Consider the following 11,989-nt stretch of genomic DNA (forward strand, 5'->3'; position numbering starts at 1 on the left):
AACATACTCCTTGCTTGTGAGAGAGTCACAACAACAAGTCCTTCCTCACAGATAGAACACATGAGCTCCAAAGCCATGTAGTGAGGTCTTTGGAGGACACAGGAATGGTGTAGAGCAAAGACTATGCCTGTCCCACTCAGCAGCAGAGGATGCCCCAGACCTGCCTCAGTGTGCTTGCTGTCTCTTCTTTCCTTTCTTCCAATGAAACATTTTCTTTCACAGCATCTCCAGTTGACAACTATGTAGACACAGCCATTGGGTTAGTCAGTACCATCTCTGGTGAGCAACTGGGTAATTATTTCCAAAAATATTGACTTGTAATGTGAAGAAAGCTCTTCTCCAGGCCACCCGTCAGCAGAAAATTGCCTCTGGTATTAACATTTCATCAACCACATAATGTGAATTGATGTAAATGCATAATTAGAAATAATAGCCTGGGAAAATTCACTCTTATTTATAAAATTGGGCTTGTTAAATTAAAATGGGAGCTAACGACTTCCATTTCCCTGGTAAAACATGGCCTGGGTTCTGCTTGCCCGGCTTTGCAGAGGTCCTGACTCATGTCTTTGGGAGTTTCTGTGCCTCGACAACTGGGAAGAGGAGAGAGATTGAGAGAGAGAGAGAGAGAGAGAGAGAGAGAGAGAGAGAGAGAGAGAGAGAGAGAGAGAGATCCAATCAGGCACAGTTATCACCTGTCCTAAAGGTGGCTCTGTAGTCACACGAATGGGACTCTCAGAAACATCTCAATCAAAATGCAACAAATAGCTGTCCTTGAGGAAGGCTGGAGATAAAATCCTTGGCTTTCATTCTCCTGGGGAGTAGGGGACTCATCGGAGTCCCAGAGATGACAAGGTACTATATGGATTTGATAAACCTTGCTTCCACTTGTTCTTACAGGGCAAGTGTGTTTGATTTCCATGCCCCAGCTTCTGACACAGAAAGGTGGCCTGGTCTTCAACAACCAGGACCTATCATGTCTGTCCTGTACAAACATAGCATTGAAGAGTCTGGCCTGCCTTTCCAAGAAAGCAGACCTTGAGACCAGGAAAACAAGGCAAATGTGCAGATGGCTGGAGCCATCTTTGTTTTGTGATCCCTGGCCATCCTTCCCGCTTCTACACCCTAATTAGGCTGTGATTTCTCATCAATTACAATCTGTCCAAATTTTAAGCCTTCATTTTTAAATGCCCATTAAATAGCAGCCATTGTTATTACCATTGTTGTTGCCACCTGGTAGTAGGGATGAAACCTGGGGCCTCATCTTGCTCATGTCTATATTGTCTGTCTGTTTTGTTTTCGTTTGAGGTAGGGACTCAGTACAGTAACACAGGCTGGGTTTGAATATGTTGGATAGTTCAGGCAAGTGTTGACCTTATTATCCTTTTGCTCATCTGTGCTACCATACTCAGATGAGTTCTGCACACTGGATGCTAGAGGAAACCCAGGGACTTGTGTATCCTAGGCAAGCACTCTCACACTGATCTACATCCTAGTCCAACCTAGAATTGATACTTTGAATATGTTATAGCTTAAATGGGTCCTACCCCATTCTAGAAGCCCTGGCTCCCCTACAGATAGTTTTTACCTGGCTTGTGGTCTGTCCCTCTGCAGCCATGAAATCAGTCATCTTAGGAAGCAGATCCTACATGTTCTGAGGCTGGGTTTCCAGGGATCTGATGTCCAAGAGGGTCTTGCTTGACCCTGTTGCAGAGCCTAAGGTGAAGTAGGCTGAGAGGGTGCTATGAGATTCTCTCTCTCTCTCTCTCTCTTTCTGTCATACACACACACACACACACACACACACACACACACACACACACACACCATGCTAAAGAGTTCTATACAAACAGGTGAATAATCAGATGCCTTCTTTATAAAGATAACTGTGATGAAGAAGTCACATGAATGAGCAGGCCCTTTTAGTTAATTTGTGGTCCCTGTAGCCTTCAGAGGAGTGGTCCCAAGGCCTCACTTCCCACTGTAATCCATTTAGCCTTTATAGAGTAGAACTGGGGGTCTCCCTGGGTCAGACAGTCAGGCATAGTGATGCCTACAAGGGCTAGTGGCTAGGCCTATTATTTCCTGTTTTCAGGTTTTAGTATTGGTCTGGTCTTCCTAGGAAGTGACCAATCTCTTTTTTTGAAGCTGACCTTCTGTGAGAATAAGAGGAAAATTCCCCACCTGTCATTTTTGCACTGGAAAAGCCTCGTGCCACACCACCAAGGTCACATAGGGGTCAAAAGGCATTGGAAGTCTGGTTTCAGACTTCCAATGGGCTGAGCCCCTGGTGTGTTATTGTCTAGCTGAGGCTGAGTGCTTTGCTCAGTGGCCAGATCTGCCTGCTGCCCTCAGCCCCACCTGGATACCCAGGGCATTGTCTTTTGAGGTGAATGACAGGGAGGGATGCTTACAGCCCTGCTTGCAGCTTCCCTGGCCTTTCCCACTTCCTCCCACTCTTCTAGGCCACACAGGTTTCCTTTTCATGTGGGAGGAAAGCTGAGCACTTGTCTCCAGGAACAGCTAGGCCTTGTTTGCTCAGCTGTGACTCTGTGGCCCAGACAATCCCGGCTATGTCCTGAATGCCCAGAGGCTGACGGAAGCGCCTTGGCTAGGACCCAGGAACTGCAGGGGGTGGTAGGCTTTGAAGCTTGGGCTTGCAAGATGCCTATCCTCCAGGGCTTCTGAGTTTCTCTCACAGCCTACCAGAGGCTGTCTGTCAGTGAGTCTAGAGTTCCAGGCCTGTCTTTTTTCTCACTGGTTTCCAGGCTCTGAGAGGCCAAAGGACAAATAAATACAAGCAGCTACAATGGGGCAAGTTTGCATAGGCCTGTAGTCCCAGAACTCCAGAGGCTAAGACAGAGGCATCACTGACCTCAGTAGTGAGACCCTGTATCTCCTCATTAGTAAGCCCTGTTTCTCACAGGAAGGTTCAGGTTTGTCCTTAACCTGAGATCATTCCGGCAAATCGCATTGATATCAAGACCAGCTGGCAGCATGAGTTCTGATTGTGCTAGCTTTGTACCTGAGCCTCAGGGTAGTCAAGTAACTGACCCATGGCTGTACAGCTGGCCATCAGAATCTGGAACTTCATGACCTGTCCTCAAAGCCAGCAGCCTCCATGCCTTCTCAGGGCATCTTGATTTCTGCTGCCATTTCCTCTGCCCATATATATATATATTTTTTTCTTTATTAAGATAGCAAAACTTTATTGGGTCCCTATCATGAGTTTAGTCTTGGCCTTACATTGCTGAAGGAGAAATAGTTCATGAATAAGCAGATTGAAAGGAAACCAGTGCTAAAGTCTATACAGAACTTTTGAGTGTGCTGTGGAATCTAGGATACTTTACCAACAATACCAGAGAATGCTACCCTGAGAACCTTACATCTGGATGACAAAGTGGAGGTACAGCTATATAGAAAACAGAGAAAAGCATCCCAGGCAGAGAGGAGGGTTGTGAGAAGGTCCTAGGGCTCAGATGAGTACAGCATTCAGAGAATGGTGAACAATGGGTCTTGGGACTGCAGGCATGGGCACAGAGTTGGGAGGTATGGAGCACATGGTTGTGAAGGGCTGCTGCCACTCGTGAGCCTCCAATGTAGCTGGCGGGCCGCAACAAATATAGCTGCATCATGTTCCACCATAGCCCCCTACTATTCAGGAACCAAGGCTTGAAGAGGAGCTATGGGGGAGGCAAGTATGTGAAGAACTCTCACAGGTAAAAGTTGGCCAGCATGTGGCCCATAGGATGAGGTGTGGGAGGACTGTTGGAAGGGCTGAGAAGTCACAGATATTCAGGATGCAAAGTTGCTCAGAGCAGTAGACAGCTTTCAAGACTCTATGACTAGATACTACAGAAAGAATAAAGATGTTAGTTTCAGTCCATGCTAGCTTGGCTGCATGCTGTTGGGCAAGACATCTTGGAGATGGGAGGTTGTGGTAGAGAGCTGGGAGAGAACTGGGAATTTTAGAGGGTAAGAGAGAAAGGGTGGGAGGGAGTCCAGAGAATGGAGGAAAAGAAAAGGAGGCCAGAAAAAGACCCCTAAGGATATACACAGTGATTTACTTCCTTCGGGGGGTTCCCTTCCCTAGAACTTCTACCTACACAAACAATCCTGTGAGAGGTTTTGTTTATTTGGTTGGCTGGTTTTGTTTTGTCAGCTTGATATAAGTTAGAGTTATCTGGGAAGACGGCATATGAGTTGAGGGGTTGCCTCCATCATATTGCCAATAGGGAAGCCTGTAGAATGCAGTATTGATTAATGATTGATATGGGAGGGCTCACTGTGGATGATGCCACCCACCCCTGGGCAGGTAGTCCTGGGTTATATGAAAAAGCAAGCTGAGCAAGCCTATGGGCTCTGTGTCTGTTCCTGTCTCCACGAGTCCAGAGTCATTGCATTGACGTTCCTCAGTTATTAGGTGTGACCTGGGAATTGTAAGATCCTTCTCCAAGTAAGTCCTGGTCAGTGTTTATCACAGCAGCAGAAAACTAATTGGGGCGGAGCACTGCCATTGGGGACCAAACCCTCAATTCAGGAACCTTTGAGAATAGTTAACATTGAAACCAGAGTGGGGTATAAATGAGCCGTGCTTGGAGCCAGAGCTGGGGATAGACCACAGGTGGTCGACCCACGCTGATGTTTGGATCTCTCCATGGTCTCTGGTCTCTATAATGTAGAAGGAGGTTTGTCCTGAGAAGCCGGACACACTTCCTTTGGCCTGGCTCTTTTGAGCTTGGGATGGACTCCAGAATAGGCTCTGACCTTGGGGTAGAAATGTGCTGAGCCTGGATACATCTTGTGGCTTGATTAATTTCATCCTGGCTCTGAGTGAAGGGACGAGAAACTTTCTTGATTTGAAGACTGTGTGTTCTTTTCAAGCTATCAGCAGACATTGTGGAATAATGGGCTTTGAGTTTAAGGTACTTGCATCCTGCTGGCTACACTGTCCCTTTGGATGTCCTGTAATGAGAGGTGCTGATTCTGGCTGGCCATTAGAATCATTTGCAGGAGTGACATGGCTCTCTTTTGGTTTTGGCAGGCTGCAATCAAGCTCACCAAATGAACCTTCTTCAATGGCTGTTTCCTATGAGGGCCACAGCCCTATGACTCTGAGTCCCTATGACTCTGACAATAGCTGCAGCCAGGGTCTTTTTTTTCTGAGAAGTGTATAGAACATACTAACAGGCTCAAGTCACCTTTTAATTCTTCAATACTGCAGTCTGGAGCTGAGTGTTTAGGCAAATGAGTATAAACCACCATAGAAACTCTTCACGACATCGGCAGCATTATTCACCCTGCAAGTGTTGAAAATTAAAATTGTCCATAGCTTGTGCGTACTTTCTCCCTTCATTTCAATTTAAGAACTAACACCATTTAGCTCATCTAAAATAATACTAGTGAGGAAAATGGCTTTTCGTTTTAAACCACACACACACACACACACATTTTGCCTTAATGTGTTTCTTAAAAGAAAGTAATTTACAACGCAGGAAAGACAATTATCTGACTTGTTTTAACATGGTGGATTATGCTTGGTATGCCCCACACCAGTGCCTGTGAATAGATGGTGGAAGGAGACTTCTATTCTGGGCTAGTTACTTGGAACAGCCAACTTAGAGTGTAAGCTTCTCACACTTACTGCTTACTGGCAAGAGCCTGGCAAGAGGTTCCTGGTGACTTTTGGTCATTTTGGAGTTGGGTCTTAGTCTTCTCTATGGGGACTAGAACTTCCCCCTTTCAACTGAGAGCTTATGTTCCCATCCATAAGTCTTAGTTGCATCCTGAAGCCTGAAACTCATCACTGAAGACAAGCTCCTTCACCCAGGGTCACCTCTTAGCCCCAGTGTCTGCACCATGATTTTCTGTGGGTTCTCTAGTTGGGGCACATTGACCTGGAGATGTGTGGGCATCCTTCTGCCCAAGAGCAGCCCCGAGCTGGACTAGTTAAACTGAGAGTAAATACCTGGTTTCTTTCTTTCTTGGGGGTAGGCTGTTCCCAGGCCTGTTTTACAGTGTCTCAGTTCCATGGACTGGTGCCCTATTTTTCCCAACAGCAATGGTGCATGGCCACATTCTATGCTGTTCTTTCCCTATGTCATTTCCTATTACCTAGAAAAGCTTTAGACCAGGTGTGGTGACACATGCCTGTAATCCCAGTACTTGGAAGGCTGTGGCACGATTGCTAGTTCTAGGTTAGCCTGGGCTACAGAACAAGATTCTGTCTCAAAAATAACCAAAGAACCTACAACAACCAGAAGAGGGAAGGGAAGGCAGAGACAGAAATACAGAAACAGGTACTAATAGAGACACACAGGCAGAGGGATGAAAGATAGAGACAGACAGACACAAAGGCTACCAAAACCAACCCATCTTCCCTTCAGCTGTGTATGCCAGCTATTTTGGTCATGGCTTCTCAAAAGAAATGAATGCTGTTCTCTAGCTTCCAATCTAGCTTCTAACGAGGAAACCGGCCCAGTTCATCTGTCAAGGCCCCCCTGGCCTGTGAGAGACTTTGGGGGCTGTCTTATTATCCAGCCTTACATTGGGACAGTTGGGTGGTCTTAATGGACATTCATGTAAACCAAGGTCAGTCTCCTCCTGAGCTCTGCATCTCTTATGGAGGAAGTTCCTAATATTATCCCACCTCAGACTATCTCCTGCCAAGTATATATGACAGAATTATAAACACGTTTGACTGAGGATTTCAAAGGGGGAATAATCATTTAGAAGTGACTCAATCACTGATTTGGGTTTTGACAATCAAAAATGGATTTCTTCAGACCAGAAATGGATTTTTGCATTTCCTCCCTCTCTCTCTACCTCTGTGAGGGTTGTCACTCCCAAATCTGCTTGCATCAGGACTCAGTGATGTTTGGAATCCAGAGTAGTTTTCTGAAGACAGATGCCATTGATTTTGCATTTGTTCCACTGTGGCTGCCTCTCACAATGTATTAGCATCAGCTCCTGACATGCAACTCTAGAAGACATCAGAAACAGTTTGATCTGTCACTTACAAAAAAAAATTGTGCCAGACCTAGTGGTCCAGGCATGTAATCCCAGCTACTTTAGAGGCTGAAGCAGGAGGATTATAAGTTTAAGGTCTGGCTGGGCTATAGAGTTTATGATCAGCCTGGGTAATGCAGTGAGACCCTGTGTCAAAATAATAGGCAAAAAAAGAGTGGTGGATGTCTTTCCTGAAACACACAGCCCTGAGTTCTACCCTAGATGCATCCTCTGCATGAGGAGTTAGGGGAAGTGGATCTTCATGGACTTTAGAGGGCCCATCTCTGTTCCTTCCTACACATGATCTTTTCTCTTGTCCCTAATGTTTCTGACAGTTGTGTTACTAGCTTCAGGACAAGGGGGAGATATTGAGTGGCTGTCATGTCTTGGTGTGATGGGAATTCACAGGGTGATTGCTACACGTCCCTATAATCTTGTATAAGTCACCGCTCCTCTTTGAGCCTCAGTTTCTCCATTGGTAAAACAAAGATAGCCATCTTTACTCTTTTTCCTGTTCCACAAGAGGGTAGAAGAGTATCTGGCACTCAGGTGGACATGAATCAGGCTTTTCTGTAAGAAGTGGTAGGCATTAAATCTCCTGTAAGCATAATGCACTCTACTGCTAAGTCACACCCCTAGCCTTATGAACCCTACTTGACTCTTTCTTTTTTTTCTCCAGGATCGGAAATGGGTCCCTGGGCCTTGTGTATGCAAAGCAAATGCTCTGCTGCTGAGCTATATCCCTGGCTCAGAGTCTCACTATAGCTCCCAGGCTGGCATTGAATTCACTACAGTCAATGCTGACCTAGAAGTTGTTCTCCTCCTGTTGTAGTTTCTCTAGTATCTTGCCATGCCGAGCTCCTGTAACTTCTCTGAAGTCAGCCAGAATTCTTTTTTTTTTTTAAAATATGAAACACTTCACAAATTTGCGTGTCATTCTTGCACAGGGGCCATGCTAATCTTCTATCGTTCCTTTTTTTTTTTTTTTTTTTTTTTGGTATATGTGCTGCTGAAGTGAGCACCAGCCAGAATTCTTATTCAACCAGAATGAAAAGTTGTATGGAGCCATGTGACCTTGAGGACATTAATAGTCAAAGTTACAGAAATCAAGGTGATCCAAGGCTAGTGAAAGGTCCTTCAGGACATCCTGGTCAGGTATACACAGACTCAGAGTTGACAGCAGGGTAGGAAGGAACTTATTTCCATAACTCCCCCCACCCCAACCCCATGCTCTCTCCACAGGCCCTGAGATGTCACACCCAAATCTATCCATAATAATAGGGTCAGGTTCCCATAGAGTCATTCATACCACTAAGCTGCACAAGGACAACTGGGAATGCCCACTGTAACTGGGGGCCGGGCTGAATCTGGTCACTGCATAAACTCAGGAGAAGAGTGTCCCTTGTCCTGGGCTCCTAATCTGGGTGGCCTCATGCTGTCTCTTCTGTCAGTTCTGCTCAGAGAAATCTGCAAATGCCATGCCAGGCAGACTTCGGAGGAAATGAGCGCAGACAGCAGATACTTAGTCCTGCTTAGAAGGTCATACAGTTCTAGCTGGCAGGCTTGCCTTAGATGCAGGATGCTGCTGACTGCACAGCTCCCACTACAATGGCATCTCCTTTCCCTTGACTAAAAACTGGTTTGGAATAATGAGCAGCACCAACGTGGGAACCTCTCCTGTCCTAGGCTCAGAGGACCCATACAAGGCACACAATGGGGGCTTCATTCATCCACTCAGGCATCTGCTCTTTGGTACACACCACTGGGCTTGCTGGACCACATAGAGCTCATCTCCCTGAACTTGCAGAGGATGCTGATAATGGACTAATAATTCCAACAGGGCTTTGCTAGGCTCAAAGCAACTCTTACCCTCTTAGTCATCTTGCTTCCTGGGGCCCTTGGGAACCTCTAATGCCTTCTAGTCTGTCATGTGTCTTCACCAAGGGTGGCCTTCGGACTGTGCTCATAGCTCCGCACAGAACCAGTTCTGTTAATTGATGCTTGAACCAAACCTCTCCTGTTTTCCACTAAAAGGTGTCCTACCAAGAAATTAGGGGCAAGCATAAGTCTTCTGAAGTTCCAGGAATTGCTTTGGTCTTCAAGGCAAGGGTAACTTCTCCAAAAGATGAAGCTAGAAATGGGTATGTAGGACCTGCTCTTCACTGTCCCAGAACGACCCTATATTCCAGCTTAGCAGTCTCCTCTGCATGTGAGCTGCTGTATCTTATTCTGACATGTCACCTGTCAGAATAAGAATATGAACTTAGCTTTAAAAAATCTTTAGGCTGAAAGTACCCCAAAGCCCCAACTAAAGGCCATGGAGGCTGTCTTTTTCAGGGTTTCTATTCCTGCACAAACATCATGACCAAGAAGCAAGTTGAGAAGGAAAGGGTTTATTCGGCTTACACTTCCATACTGCTGTTCATCACCAAGGAAGTTAGGACTGGAACTCAAGCAGGTCAGGAAGCAGGAGCTGATGCAGAGGCCATGGAGGGATGTTCTTTACTGGCTTGCTTCCCCTGGCTTGCTCAGCCCGCTCTCTTATAGAACGAAGACTACTAGCCCAGAGATGGTCCCACCCACAAGGGGCCTTTCCCCCTTGATCACTAATTGAGAAAATCCCTTACAGTTGTATCTCATGGAGGCATTTCCTCAACTGAAGCTCCTTTCTCTGTGATAACTGCAGCTGTGTCAAATTGACACAAAACTAGCCAGTACAGAGGCTGCTTTGGCTGGGATGTTGGAGTGGGTAGAGAAGTAAGATCAAGCAATAGGGCCAGACTCAGTAACCAAAAGGTTTCTGCTCCCGGAGAGCTTTTCGTGTGTCATTCTCTGGGCATAATTTCCCTGTAATCTTTACTATATAGATGCCATCTTTCTCTACAGACTATTAGTCAGGTCAGTTGCATAATGTGGAGAGTTCCCTTCACCAGCATTTGTTAAAAAACATCTTAGGTATGAAAACCATAAGTTAAATGAAGTCATGTTTCTGTGCCTGAGCCTCACACAGGTAATGTGGTGGTCTGAATAAGAAATGCTCTCTATAGGCTCATGTGCTTGAACACTTAGTCTCCAGTTGGTGAAGCTGTTTGGAGAGGAGAGGGGACCTTTAGGCATTTGTGTGGGTGCTGAGAATGCAAACTCTGGTCCCCACACATGCACAGCAAATGCTTCCCACACTAGGACTCTCCCCAGCTCCAAACACTCATTATTCTTAAAAGATGCATTAGATTAAGAGAAAGGAGTGAAAAGAAGTTGAAATGCATCATGCACCATTTGACTTGAGCCCATTTCTGGGGTGTAGTTTCAGCATACTGGGCAGCGATTGGTTCTTGCTGAAGGGTCCACACCAGGCTTTATTTACTGGATAAGCAGGTCTCCTTGCACTTTGTGTTCATTCAGGAGACTGGGTTCTCTTTGACAGGGCCTTCTTTACTTCTGTATTTTGTTCTATTCAATGTTTACCTCCCCCAACCTCCAAGGCTTTTCCTTTCCAAACTTTCCTACTTTGTTGTTCTACTTTATTATGTAATCATTTTCTTTTTAAGAATCAGGGGTACTTGGCTTGAGTTTTTTTTGCAATGAAAAATGCTCGCTTCTCAGTTTTTCTATTTTTGGGACTACTTGAACTATACGTGGCTTTCTCTTTGAGCTGTTTTCCATGGGTTTTAACATGAAACGTGATTTGTCCCTTCTTCTTGACCCTTCCCCTGACCTCTCTCTTGCCTCTTCCTTTCCCCTTCCCTCATTCTCTCCCACTCCTCCCCCCTCTTTCCCATGCTCTTCCCTCCCCCTCCCAGACTTCCCCTTTATCCTACTTTGAACTTTATATTCCCTTTCCCCTCTCATATCTCATCACCTCCCTTCCTCCTCTCTCCTTCCATACCTCCATCGCCCATCCTTCCTTCATCACGTGCCCACCCACCAGTGTCTTTTTCTCTGCACCCCACCCCTAAACTTCTCTCAGTTTCTTTCTTTGTTTCCTATACTTCTGAGGGACACTAGCCATCAGATTGTCTTAAAAACACACAGGACTTGGGGTGTTTCTCTTGTGTTCCCTGAATTCATTCACAGTCTCAGACTGTCTGCCAGTTGTATTGCTCAAATGTAGAAGTGGGTGGTTCCAAAGCTCAGCTTTCCGTTTTCGGTGCCCTTAATGTCTCAGTGATCCCCTGAACTGAAGCAGGCTGAGGAGAAATCTGTGTCCGGGTAGGTTAGGAGTCCTCCCTGCTTTTCTCTATGAGTGTATAAAGTGATTTTCCTACAGGCTGGAGGTCACATGTATAGGCAGAGGGATGGCCAACCAAGGAAAAGAATGGAAGAAGGGAGAGATTCTTCAGAGGGAATGAGTTTCTGTTGCTGTGGCTTTCCCAGAGACAGAGGGAAGACTGAGGTAAGGGGCAGAGAATATAAAGAGAGAAGAGGCAAGAAGTCAAGATGGGGCTAAGGAGGGAGAGGGCACTGTTAGGTGCTGGCCAAGGACCTCTGAGAAACAAGGGTGCAGAATGCTGAGGCTGAGTTTCCATGGAAACTTTGGAACATTCCTTCCCTATGGAGTGTCTTGGCCAGACCCTATGCGGCAAGACTGTTACCCAGTGTTACCCAGAGTATTTGCTGCAACCCCTTTCCTGGGGCATTGCCTGAAGCTAATTTCATCTCCTATTTTCCACACCCCAAGACTGACTCAAGACAGGATCAAAAGTCAAGGCAAGTTTAGGAAACTCAGGAAGAGAAGAGAGCTACTCATCCTGGCTGCTAGACAGTCTGGAACTTTCAGCCTGCCTTTGTGACACAGGCCTGTGATCGCATGTGGAAGCCAAGGCAAGAGCATCACAAGGTCAAGCTGAGCTTAGCCAGATCTTGTCTCAAAAACCTGAAGGGGAAAAAAAAAGACAAAGGGGGTGGGGGGGAACAGGGACACAGGCTTAGTGGTGGTGCCTTTGTATAGCTTCTGCTGGGCCCTAGGTTCAAGCTCCAGGTCAGA

At 46.1% G+C, this 11,989-nt stretch overlaps 1 pseudogene; it reads right to left on the bottom strand.

Moving 5' to 3' along the window:
• Positions 1–7,907: 7,907 nt before the first annotated feature.
• On the bottom strand, positions 7,908–7,991 carry LOC115031712 (U6 spliceosomal RNA; annotated as a pseudogene).
• Positions 7,992–11,989: the final 3,998 nt, after the last annotated feature.

This window comes from Mus caroli, unplaced genomic scaffold (assembly GCF_978045245.1).
Source record: "Mus caroli unplaced genomic scaffold, Mus_caroli_1 scaffold_8, whole genome shotgun sequence".
NCBI lineage: Eukaryota > Metazoa > Chordata > Mammalia > Rodentia > Muridae > Mus > Mus caroli.